Raw genomic sequence first — 12,417 nt, forward strand, 5'->3', positions numbered from 1 at the left:
ATTTGTTTTAACTATATCTGAAAAATGATGCCTGCTGTCGGAGATTCGTGGTACCATTACAGAGGGGCATCAAAATCTTTCCAGAATGTTTTCGTTCACTGTTACAGTAGCTAACTCTTGGTGGAATTATCTTTTAAAATATGTCCGAGCAGCCGAGTAACTGACAGTATTCAAGAAAACACTGAAACCTGACGCTTCACCCCAAAATTAATGGCTTGTCATCATTAACTCACCCTCAAGTTGTCATTTCCCTCACGATCTTTTGGTTGCCAACATTCTTCAAAATATCTTCTTTTGTGTTTAACAGAAGAAAGAAACTCATACAGGTTAGCCTACCCGTGCATAGCCTACCTAAATGATTGCAGAATAAACACATTTTTGGGGTGAACTTTTAACTGTAGACTATAGCCACTAATAATAAATAAATGAATAAATAAATAAATAAATAAATATAAAACTTCTAACTTAAAAATATAAACTTTATTAGGCTAATAGCATGCTGTTGCCTTAAGATAAATCGTTTCTGGTGTTTCTCCTCATTTGTCGCTTTGTATAAAAGCGTCTTCTAAATAAAAGCGATCCTGTTTTGTGGTGAGAAATATTAAAATTATGATATTAAAAAATATATATTATATATAGGCGTATATAGTTTGTTGTCCTTAACATTTTCTGAAGTTTAAGCATCTCCTTTCACTGATTATTTGCTGAAATAGTTATTAAAAATATTATCGATCGAAGCCCCTTTACCTTATTCATGAAGTGTAAATGATATTTGTTATTCTGTTATTTTTTTTTATAAGAAATTCACTCTGTAAATTGGCTACTAGCCTACTGATTTCTCAGGTAAACGCTTTTTTTCAGACATTGCAGAAATCATTCAGTGTAACTTGACGGTAATAATGTAGCATTTTTAAGATCGAATTTAATTTATCCATTAATACCTTACTTCAGTTCGTGCATATCTATGTCACCAGTATCTCATTGATTATGTACTCGCGCCACCTAGTGGTCGATGGCCGCGACGCCACACCAGAGAGCACGATACGGATAGTCAACAACCATAATACATTTCAGACTAAACCACATTGTGCTACAGTTTAAAACAAACGAGCATTCAAACAGGGAAAAGTGTGAAACCTTGTCTTTACCGAAACTTCACAAACATTCAAAACAAAAATACCTGGAGCCAGTATAAACATTCAATTTGGTTCAAACACAACAGTGCCACATAAACAGAAAAATTAATAAAAAGTGTTCACCTTATTTACAAAACCACTACACACACACACACACACACACACACACACACACACACACAAAGAAAAACTTTCAGTTTGATAAAATAGGATACAACGTCAGCCTATTGATCTTTGTATGTCACACTTCTGTGACTGACTAGAACATATTTGGCCTGTCTTCCTGAACAGGAAACAAGCTCAGTAACTTGTGTATAATAACTACTGGAACAGTATTAAGAATTTGACTTTGAAAAATACTGCCACTCTTGGAGTGTTATTTGGAAACCAAGTAAAAATTGCCATGACAGCTAAACACACTTCTTCATTTCACAAAGCAATCACTGCTGTAAAGCAAAACCATTTCCTTAATTGGTGTCACAGCTCTTCAATACTATACCTTAAAATAGTGTAGAAAATCAAAGGCAACTCTCAAAACCAATGTATGGCATCATTAGAAAAATATTTGGCATTGTGCATAGATAAAGTGTAAACAGAAGTGAGCTTTTTGAGCTCAGAAACAGCAGCCAGAAGCAATCATTTCAGCTTTCCCCTGAGTGTTACTTATGATATGAGGCTGAGATGGGAAAAACAATGGTAATCAGACTCATTTTAACACTGAAAAAATATCAGTGTAAAAAATGCAAACTTGCATCTGGAATGCAAATGTTGATTTGCAAAGTGCAATGATCAAATGTGTAGAAAAATATTAGAATGTGAAATATTTTTTTTCAAATTTAGTTATTTAAACATGGTTATTAAAGGGACACTGAGTAGGAATTACTCCCATCTAGTGGTGAAATTGTATTTTGCATTCAAACTAATTTTGCTCTCCAGCGCCTCGCTTTTTCAAATGCGCGTTGCATCTACGGTAGGCCATATGTACCAAAAAGCTTTGACAGGATGTATTCTAATAGCACTTCGTCGAGTTTTCCTTCAGGTGAACAGGTGTGTTATTTCAAACAAACTGCAACATGACAACTAACAAACGAATGTTACAGTATGAATTACTGACTGTGGAAACCATGAAATATTGTAATTAGTAGTTATGTCTAATTTATTCGTTTTTTTTTTAATCATTGTTAGATATAAAAAAAATATTATAATATAGACTGTAACACTGACTTACCTGTCGAGAAGAAAACTGGCCACTTCAGCGTCTCTTTTGAAATCTTTATCAAGCATTAGCTCTTTCCACCTAGAAAAAGCTTCCCCGACATTAACTCTTGTTTTCTGTAATCTATGGTCACGTTTCCTTTTACGTTCTATTTTTTACTTGTTTTGGCGACGATGTTTTCTTCTCCTGTGGCGCGGCATATGTATGGTCCATAATAAGAATGCAATCCAGACTTTTAAACTTGCCGGTGCAGTTTCAAGCGCCTCTCACTGCTCTGCACCTGCGTTTCTGGCTGTGACCGAAAACGCGCTGTGGAAACGCGTTGGCTTAGTACTTTTTGTCCCTCTCTGCTATTATAGTTTTGCAAGATGGCGGAACTACATGGAAGCCTCCGTCGACCTACCCGTCCCATGTATATAAAGATAATAAATTCTTCATTTACAAGGATTAGTTTAAAGATTGGCATAGGTATTTGTACACCATTGAGGGCATATTTATGAATAAAAATATTGATTTTAGATAATAAAATACCTAAAAAGTTACTTATTGTCCCTTTAAAAAAATCTAAATCAAAACTGAAACATACTTTTTTTGTAGACAACTGACATTATTGGCAACAAACAATTAATGGCTTGAGAAATAATCTCAGAAATCAAATATTTGACTTTGTCTCTGTAACATATCAGAATTACATTCTGCATATGAGAGAGTGTATGAACAATGAACCTCGTGCTTCTGCAATCTGTGATTTGTACTTTAATAACTCAAGTATTTTAAGTTTTAACACTCAAATTGTGGATTCAACCTCCAGCTTGCAGGAACTGCTCCATAGCACTGGCTTTGAAACATTGAGCTTCTCTGACTTCACAGAACATCTTCATTGTCGTCATCATCTTCATCATCAAATGTATCAGGATAGATGACGAGGAAAGCCGCAGCAAGAAAACCAAGAAAGGCACCTCCTGATGCCACCATAGGGATCACTCTCACTGTACCGACAGCATCTACGACTGCACCGAGAGCCGACGCCACCAAAATCTGAGAGATGTACACCTGACACGTCAGGATGGCACAGTCGATGCCAAACCCTCGCCGTGAGTTTCCAGGGCTGTGATGAATGTACTATGACAATGTAAAAGAAAGATGAAAAACACTGATTGAGAGCACTGCTGTGAAAATGAATTCTGGAACAGCTTCCGGATCTATATCCAGATCTATACATACTACCCTTCAAAGTGGTGGTGGTGGTGGGAGGGGGGGGGGGGGTAATACTTTCATTTAGGAAGGATGCTTAAAAGTGACAGTAAGGACATTTATAATGTTACAAAAAACAATTTCAAATAAAAGCTGCTCTTTTGAAAATTCTATTTATCAAAGAGACCTGCATTTTTTTTATCACAGGTTGCACAAAAATATTAAGCAGCACAACTGTATTTAAAAATGAAAAATAATATTTGAGCACCAAATCAGCATAATAAAAGGTTTTCTGTCAGATCACGTGACAATAAAAACTGGAGTAATGACTGATGAAAATTCAACTATTCAGCCAACACAGGAATAAATTACATATTGAAAATTAAAATAATACATTTATTTTAAACAGCATTATTTCATAATATTAAATTAAAGGCAAATCCAAATACAACGTACAACGTTTTGACAAACGTTAGTTTGGATTATTGGTCAAATCACATATTTGGTTACATGAGTTAATGAAATGATACATACCTCTTTGATTTCATGGTACTGTCCCAGCAGAGCATAAGGGCAGTATGACATGCTCATAGAAATGATTCCCATGGTGCTTATCATCACCATAGCAACATATATATTTGGAAAGATGGACATGATGGCTGTGCCCACAGTATAGCTTAGAGTCCCTAACATGTAGATGATTTTTATGCTTAAGTCATAGTTGTTTAAGATCCTTTGGAGCACATCTGTAAAAAAAAATCTGGTTATTTGATTAAATTAGTGCTTTCCTTAATTCAGCAAGGAAAAGGTTGGTGCAGAGCACATTTTTATCAGTTTTGGATTGTGGTGACCTAATTTGTATGCACTCTATTTCTTTTTTATTAAAAAAAAACTAGATGTACTATACCACTCAGCCTTACGTTTCATTACAGGTGCAGCTGCTAAGACTCAACACTGCACTCTGTATGAAACTGTACAGTGGTCCTCCCTCTCCCTCAGAAGGAAAATCCATTTATTGCTTTTTATAGCTAGAGAACTTATGGGTAAATTACCCATCTATATTTAAAGTTTGCTCATTTACCAAAATAGTGTTTACAGGACAAGGTCGTCAAAGAAAATACTATTAATTACTCCATCAACAAAAACGGCCATCGGTAAAAGAGCTTTTTCATCATATGCACCAAATGACTGGAATGAACTCCAAAACACTTTAAATCCAGTATAACTTCCATCTATTAATACTTTTAAAAACCTTTTAAAGTCAACTCTGACTGAACAGTGCAATTGTTTTTAATTAGATATCTTATACAATTGTATGTTTGTATTTGCTGATGTTAATGTCTTGTTTTGTTTTCTAGTATGTATAGTGTATAGAGATTTGTGGTGTATTATGTAATTTATGTCCTGTCTTTTGTGCATTTATACTTTTGGCCGCCTGTTTGGCCAGGACTCCCTGGGAGAAGAGTTATTGTAACTCAATGGGACCTTTCCTGGTTAAATAAAGGTTAAATAAAAAATAAAAATAAAATTTTATTTGAATAATTTTCTCAATGTGCACTGATATAGAAATTGTACACAAACTGATTGTTATCAGCAATTAAAAAAACAAAGATTAAATCTATGTAACGTGACAAGTTAATTGTTTTTCTTAAAAATGACAACTTAATCTTAAATAAGAGGTAAATATAACAATAAGAAAATAACAATCTGAAGGAAACAACAGATTCCAGACAAAAATGTAGAAAGACTATGACGCTCTGAAAAAATCTGCTTATTCCATAACTTGGTCCAACTAAAGAACTGAAACCTGATCACACTATTGGAAAAACAAAAATGTTATCCTCAATCACATGAACGTAACACACACCTGAGCAGAGCGCAGCTGTAGCCGCATAGATCACAAGCCCCCAGCAGCCCATCTGCACACCTTTACTGTAGCTCTGCAGGGCAGTGGAGTTAGCAGCAGCCTGGTTTTGAAGACATAAATAGAATATCAAGTTTATTCAGTATTGCAAACAGTAAAATAAAACCTGAAATAATCACACTGACTCTCCATATACAGAAATGTAAATGGCATGCGACACTAAAACTAAAAATGTGGTATGATAATTATGTCATATTTTGATAAGAACATACCAAATACCAAAAAATTATACTGATTATCACTGTGATAGTTATACTTACAAAAAATTGTTGATTTAATTTTGATTTGTTTATAATTAAATCTATAGTTTTTATTGTTTTAATTACAGCTCAGAATAAGGAACTTACAGTTGGGTCTCCTTCAAAGATGACCTGGCCCATGAAGTCTGTGTAGAACATGGCTTGTGCAATAATGGAGAACCAGGACAACAAGTGACATACACACAGACGCCAGAGCTGGGGTGGCATGTTAAACATGGACAACCAGAGCAGTTTGACCGACGTACCACTATCCCCATCCTCGCTCTCTTCATCCCCTTAGCTGCATCTTTCGCCATTCATGGCGTCTATCGATTGTGTCGATGTCATTCAGGCTTCGCGAAGATTTGATCGGCCCAGCCACGTTGCCGTAGCGCCTTCGCCACTGAAAGCCCACACGTCCGTGATAAGAGAAAGTGAACGAGGGCTGGCGATAGAGGGAAGGGTGGCGGCGACGCACTGAGGTGCCAGGTGGGCGTAAACCGACTTTACCTGGTTGACTGGTAGCATTCCTTGCACCATTTATTGGATTTCCAGAAATGGCAAAGCTTTCATTTCCAGTTTTGGATGCTTCACAGATATTTTCCCCATTGCTATCACAACACTGTAAGTGATGGTCAGTGCTCTGACCTGGATGGCAAGTGTTGTGGGAATCATCTTGTAGACCCTGAAAGTCTAGGAGTAAAGTAGGTCTGATGTTGCACACAAACTGCCCATTGCGATCCAAGTCCAAGTCTGGGATAAGCTCTACTGTAGAATCTGGCATGGCTAAAACTGAGTCACTTTTACTCCGCACCAAGTCATTTAGAAATTCAATTGAAACATCCTGCTCAGTGCGATTATCCTCATGGGCTGAAAACAGCTCCTCTTCAGGGATCAGTTTTAGTTGAGGTATGACATGAGTAGATGGAAAGTTGCTATAGAGCTGGACAGGAGGTGGCGTTACTTCATCCTCATCCTTTAATGCCCCTTGATGGTTCGGGCTATATTGATGCTCATTGATGCTGAAAAGATGAAGCGTTGAAGAAATGATAAAGATGATGGCAGCAAAGAAAAAGAGGACCTGCTCTTGGGCCTTAAAAGCTTGACCTAGGAAGGTGTTGGTCCAGTCCAGCCCTCCAAACATGTAACCTAAAGCACCTCCTAGCCCTAAAAAACATTTAAAAAAAAATGAATCACCATCTAGTATAACCTTAAGCGCACTATTGGACTTAATTAATCAAAAATATAATAAAAATATAAATGTTATTATTGTATTATTGTTTTCTATTTTTTTAATATATATATAATTTATTTATGTGATGGCAAATATGAATATTCAGCAAACATAACTCTAAGAAAGGAAACATTTCTTATTATTATCAATGTTGAAATCAGCAGTGCTGTTATTTTTTTATTATGAATGTCTTTACAGTGACATTTTGAATGATAGTGGATCATCACGTTTTATATATATATTTTTCTGATTAGATGAATCATTATCTTATAAAACCTGAGGTTTTTTAAAGAGTTGAGAAGGTTTCAAGTATGACACTAAAAAACAGAGTGTCTCTTCTATTTCAGATCAATTCATCACTCCTCGTTCCAAAATATACACCTGCTGAGAAAGCATGGATATTCAAAGCCATGTCCTGTTCCTCGGTATCAGCCACATCCAGGAGGTAGGCTCTGATTGGTCCATCCAAAGCATCAGCACAGAAATCTAGAACTACCACACCAACAACGGTCAGCACAATCCCAACCGGTTGATTACTGGCAACATCACCTAAAGACAGACCTGTTTGACAGACAGATAAAAAATACTGTAAGGACAAATCATTAATTTATTTATCAAAGCCTTTTTTTGCCCTTTTTTATGACAGGACAGTATGTAGACTGAAAGTAAAGTATTGGGGGGGGGGGGGGTTGGGGGTATGGGATTGGGACAATATGTACACAAGACTACTGGCACTAACACAAATAATTTATGAAACAAAAAACATAATAAAACATAATATAGTCAAGGGCCTCCTATTTAAACAACGGTGACATGCAACTCTGTGCATTTTAAGTATTATATAAATATATAAAATAATACTAATCACCTATAAGAGATCCATTGAGAAATAAGGACACTCCTATTAACACTCCTACACACAGTGCCAAAATGAAGGGTCTCCTCCGACCCCATTTCAAAGTGCAACGGTCACTTGCTGAGCCACATAGAGGGGTGAAAATTAAACCCAAAATAGGGCTGAGAAACCAGGTTAAACTGTAATACTGCTCCGGGAGACCTGCAAGAAGAAACAGACCACGATTAATTCAACTCCAAGATTCAGGCAGATCAAAACTATATATTTTTTTAATAACTTCTAAATATACCACTAAGTACTGCAAAAAATACCAGTATGGTGAATTAAGCAACCCACATCAGCTGAAACCGATAACCAGGCAGGTTTCAGCATGTCTGCAGTTCATTAATCTGTCATTTACATCACTATAAACCTTTCACATACTAGATCTGCTTGTGTCACAATAATTAAAGAAACAGCTTCTGACGATAAAAAATGATTAGCAAATGAGATGAATCAGAGTTTATAAAAAGGGCATGAGAAAACTGCAAAAAATATTTGGGATTATTTGGTAGTGTTGATTCACAGCAAATAGTTTTAACAGCTAAGAGAATTTTCCATGAGTGCGGCACGCAGAACTCATGCCAGGACTGAAGGCATACTAAAACCCAAACATCTCCTTTTCAAGAGGTCCAAATGTGTGAAAGAACTACAGGTCATGTGTGTAGCGGGATGATGACTGGGAATGTGAGAACAGAAAGTGCAGAAAACAGACATTTCACAAATTCGCTTCAGCTTTAAAGATGAACAACTATCCAACAACACTCAAATCTCTGCAGATCAGCTTAAGGTGCAATATGAAGTAATGATGTAATCAGCCTGTATTATGAAGCAATAACACTCTCAAGGGCCAGAACTCAAAGAGATGGTTTTGTCAATGCATACTGCATTGAATGTATCAGAGGAGAGGCTTTTATCCTGTTTACTCTAAAAACAGACTCTGATTGATCGTCTATTAAACAACACTCAAATTTTCAATTATTTTACATATTTTCATCGAGTAAGCTATTTAAGATTTTAAGGGACACATATATTTTGCGTAAACATGCACATTAAAGAGACAAAAACACACTCAATACACTTTTTTTAAGGAAATGGTCTTTCAGAGTTTAGTGTATGGTATTCAATATATATTAAAGGTGCTGTAGGGAACTTTTGTAAAAAAATATTTTTTTTACATATTTATTAAACCTGTCATTATGTCCTGACAGTAGAATATGAGACAGATTATCTTTGAAAAAAATCAAGCTCCTCTGGCTCCTCCCAGTGGTCCTGTTGCCATTTGCAGAAAGTAAAAAACAACCAATCAGAGCTGCGGTCCGTAACTTAGTTTGTGTTCAAAATGTAGAAAAATGAACATAATAAGCGAGTACACCATGAATCCATTTTCCAAACCGTGATTTTAGCTCGTCCTGAATCACTAAGGTACACCTATAATAAGTGTTTATATTCGGACTATTTTAGATTGCTTCGGGGGTACCGCGGCGGAGTAACCGAGTACCTTTGTGATTCTTCATAGACATAAACAGAGAGAAGTAGCTCCGGCTACAATGTTCTTCCGCAAGACGCAAGCAGTTCTGTTTATTATCTACTTAAATCTACCTAAACTGCTTTTGGTATAAGATTACAGGGCCTTTAGAGCGATTCAAACCATATTAACCCTGCAATTCCCTGAAAGGATCTATTGACATTGATCTTATTCAAAATAGATGGAAAACCTGAGAGAAAGAGAAATATGCACACTCACACATTCTGCATTCCATGCAAATGCTACCTCACTCATTTTTGCATGCTACAGTGCAAACAAACATCCCTCCAGCTTATTACTGTTACACAGGTTTGCCATTGCAGGGAATCTTTACCAAATTTGAAGGAATGTCCCTGCTCAATGATTATGAATAGAGGCCTTAAGCCTAGGATGAATCAACAACACTGAACTACCCATTTACCCATATAAATGAAATTCTGTGGGGTCCAAAACAACATTAGAACCCGCTAGCTTTTATTTTGACAAAAAAATATTTTTCATAATATGTTTCATGCTCCACAAAACCAGCGAAAGACAAAAATTTTGAATAACAAGTTGAGGGAAGAGAAATTAGTTGATTTAAGTCATCAAAAGGTTTGTTGATTACTGACCTAGCTGCAACAGTACAGGAGTGACCAGCGCTGTTTCCATGGCATAGCAGAACTCTCTCCCGAACATGACAGCACCGTGCATGACCCATAACCGCTTCGGGATATGGTTTATTGAATCCTCACTGGCCGAGTCCTCTGACTTCTCCACTTCCCTCTCTTTCTTCTTCCCTGCATTTTGTCCACAATTTGAATATTTTTCTTGTACGACTTGTATCATTTCCAGCACTGGAACGGACTCTGTGAAAGCGTCCTTGGGTGCCATGCTGGTCTGCATATACAAAGCTGGTTTCTGGGGCCTTGATCCAGAAATGGTACTCAATGTTACCTCTCTAAAGTCTAGACTCTATTCCCATTAAGACCTCCAAGCTGATCTTTCATATAGAAGTCCATATAGAACATTGTTGGTGTAACTCATGAGTCATGTTTTGACGAAAGGAAGAAGGGAAATGTGGTAGGGCAAGGAGAGCAGAACAGGTGGATGTTTCTCTTTGTGCTTCCATGGAATTACTTATTATTCTAAATGTAAGGGAGAATAAATGAGAGAGTGAATGAGACAGAGAGAGAAATATTTCCATTAACAAGTGATATCCAGAAAGATCGAGGCAGTGGAAAGATGTCGGTAGCACTTTATTTGTACAGTCCCTTTCCTCATGTACATACTATGTACTTATTATAGTAATTACAATAACTATGTAATGATTAGGTACTAACCCTGAACCTAACCCTACCCCATGTAGCTACCTTGTATTACCAGAACTTTCTTAGATAAATACACTGTAAGTACACTACAAGTACATGTAAGTACACGTACTGTAAAATAAAGTGCAACCAAGATGTCACTGAGAAACAAGATGTGGAACAATCCTGGCATTGTGACAGTAAACATAGTTTTAGCAGAACAGAATTTGGCATATCTGAAATCCCAGGAGAAAGGAATATGAGATAATAAAGTAACTAAAATAGGGGAAAGGCTCTGAAAAGACAGTAGAAAGTACATACTTATTCATAAGTAAACAATTATATACAAACAAACACCACCTGCTATTACAAATATAACAATTTAATGTACATTTTATATACGAATTATGTCTATATGATATTTAGGAATTCTTATTGGCCATTTTCATCGAAATGTTGATCTCGCGCAAACTAAATTCTCTGTTGACGCCCTAAATCACAGGTCTAGAACTTTTAAGACTTTTTTAACTGAATGTATTTGATATATTTATGAAATGTACATCTACAATGAAGTCATTAAGTGATATATAGGGGCAATAGGTGCCATCTTTTTGTCGATTTACCATCCCATACTCATTACAGAAAACTCTCCTGCAGTGGCGTCCTGTTGCTATGGATACGTCCTCACGCGAACTCGATTGTTTGCGAGTGTCTGTTTGCATTTATACCTTTTACAGTCATATAGGCACCAACATTGTGTACAGTTCTAAAGTTAGTTTGAAATACGTTAGAATTACAGAATTGAGCTGCTGTAACATTATAAAATTAAACAGCACATCGGAACACAAACGCCATTTACATAAGAGTTTTACTAAAAGGCTAATTGTGAATGATCAGCTGATCTGATAAAACTGATTTATTCAAAATTATTGTATGCTCAGATAGACATTTTAATTTTGGTATTTCGTTTTACATTTGTTATGCTATTTTTTTTTTATTTATTGCATAAACTATGCATTATTTGTTATTTTTTTCTTATTTTATTAATAAAAAATAGAAGAGGTGAAATCATTTCGACTTATATATACAGTATAGGCTAGTTAAATTTAGTAAAGACGCGTGAACATCTCCCACATTTATATATAAAAAATAAAAATAAAATACATATTTTACCTCGTTCCAGTGGCTTGTTTCATTTGATGTCAAAATCCTTTTATCGCAGAAATACTGTTCCACATAAAATGAAGTAGACAGGTAATCGCCAGAAGTTCTACAGAACTTAAGTGACACTCGCATACAGTGATAAAGCCAAAAATGTGTCACTAGTTTTCCTTGCTGGCTACGAGACGCTCGTGATAACCGCACGTCCCTTGTGCACTGATAAAGCAAGGTTACACCCAGACGCTTTTGGCAGGTAACGTTCACCCCAAGAGCAGCCCGACCGCTGTGAACAGAGACAGGTGGACGAATAGGCTAGACACCTGTGTCAGAGACTGATGTTAAATTGTGACAAACAGACAAGGGGACTATAGAACAAGCCATCTGTTATTGTGGGATGAGGACGTGCCTTATATGCTGAATCACGTGCAAAACAAACAAAAACAAAAACCTTTTTAAGAAGGCTGTGAAAGAGCTCAGTTCATGTCTTAACATGTACGGTATCCTGTTTGTTATTGGAAGTACGCCTGGAAACCAAAAATTAAACCCAGTCATTTTCAGTTAATAGCGTGATATGTTAATATTAGACACATAGGTTAACCTC

The 12,417-nt window shown here is 36.3% G+C and overlaps 1 pseudogene; it reads right to left on the minus strand.

Annotated features, from left to right (window-relative positions):
• Positions 1-3,093: 3,093 nt before the first annotated feature.
• Positions 3,094-12,009, minus strand: LOC113059177 (solute carrier family 45 member 4-like; annotated as a pseudogene).
• Positions 12,010-12,417: the final 408 nt, after the last annotated feature.

The sequence above is a fragment of the Carassius auratus genome, chromosome 41 (genome assembly GCF_003368295.1).
Source record: "Carassius auratus strain Wakin chromosome 41, ASM336829v1, whole genome shotgun sequence".
NCBI classification, from domain to species: domain Eukaryota; kingdom Metazoa; phylum Chordata; class Actinopteri; order Cypriniformes; family Cyprinidae; genus Carassius; species Carassius auratus.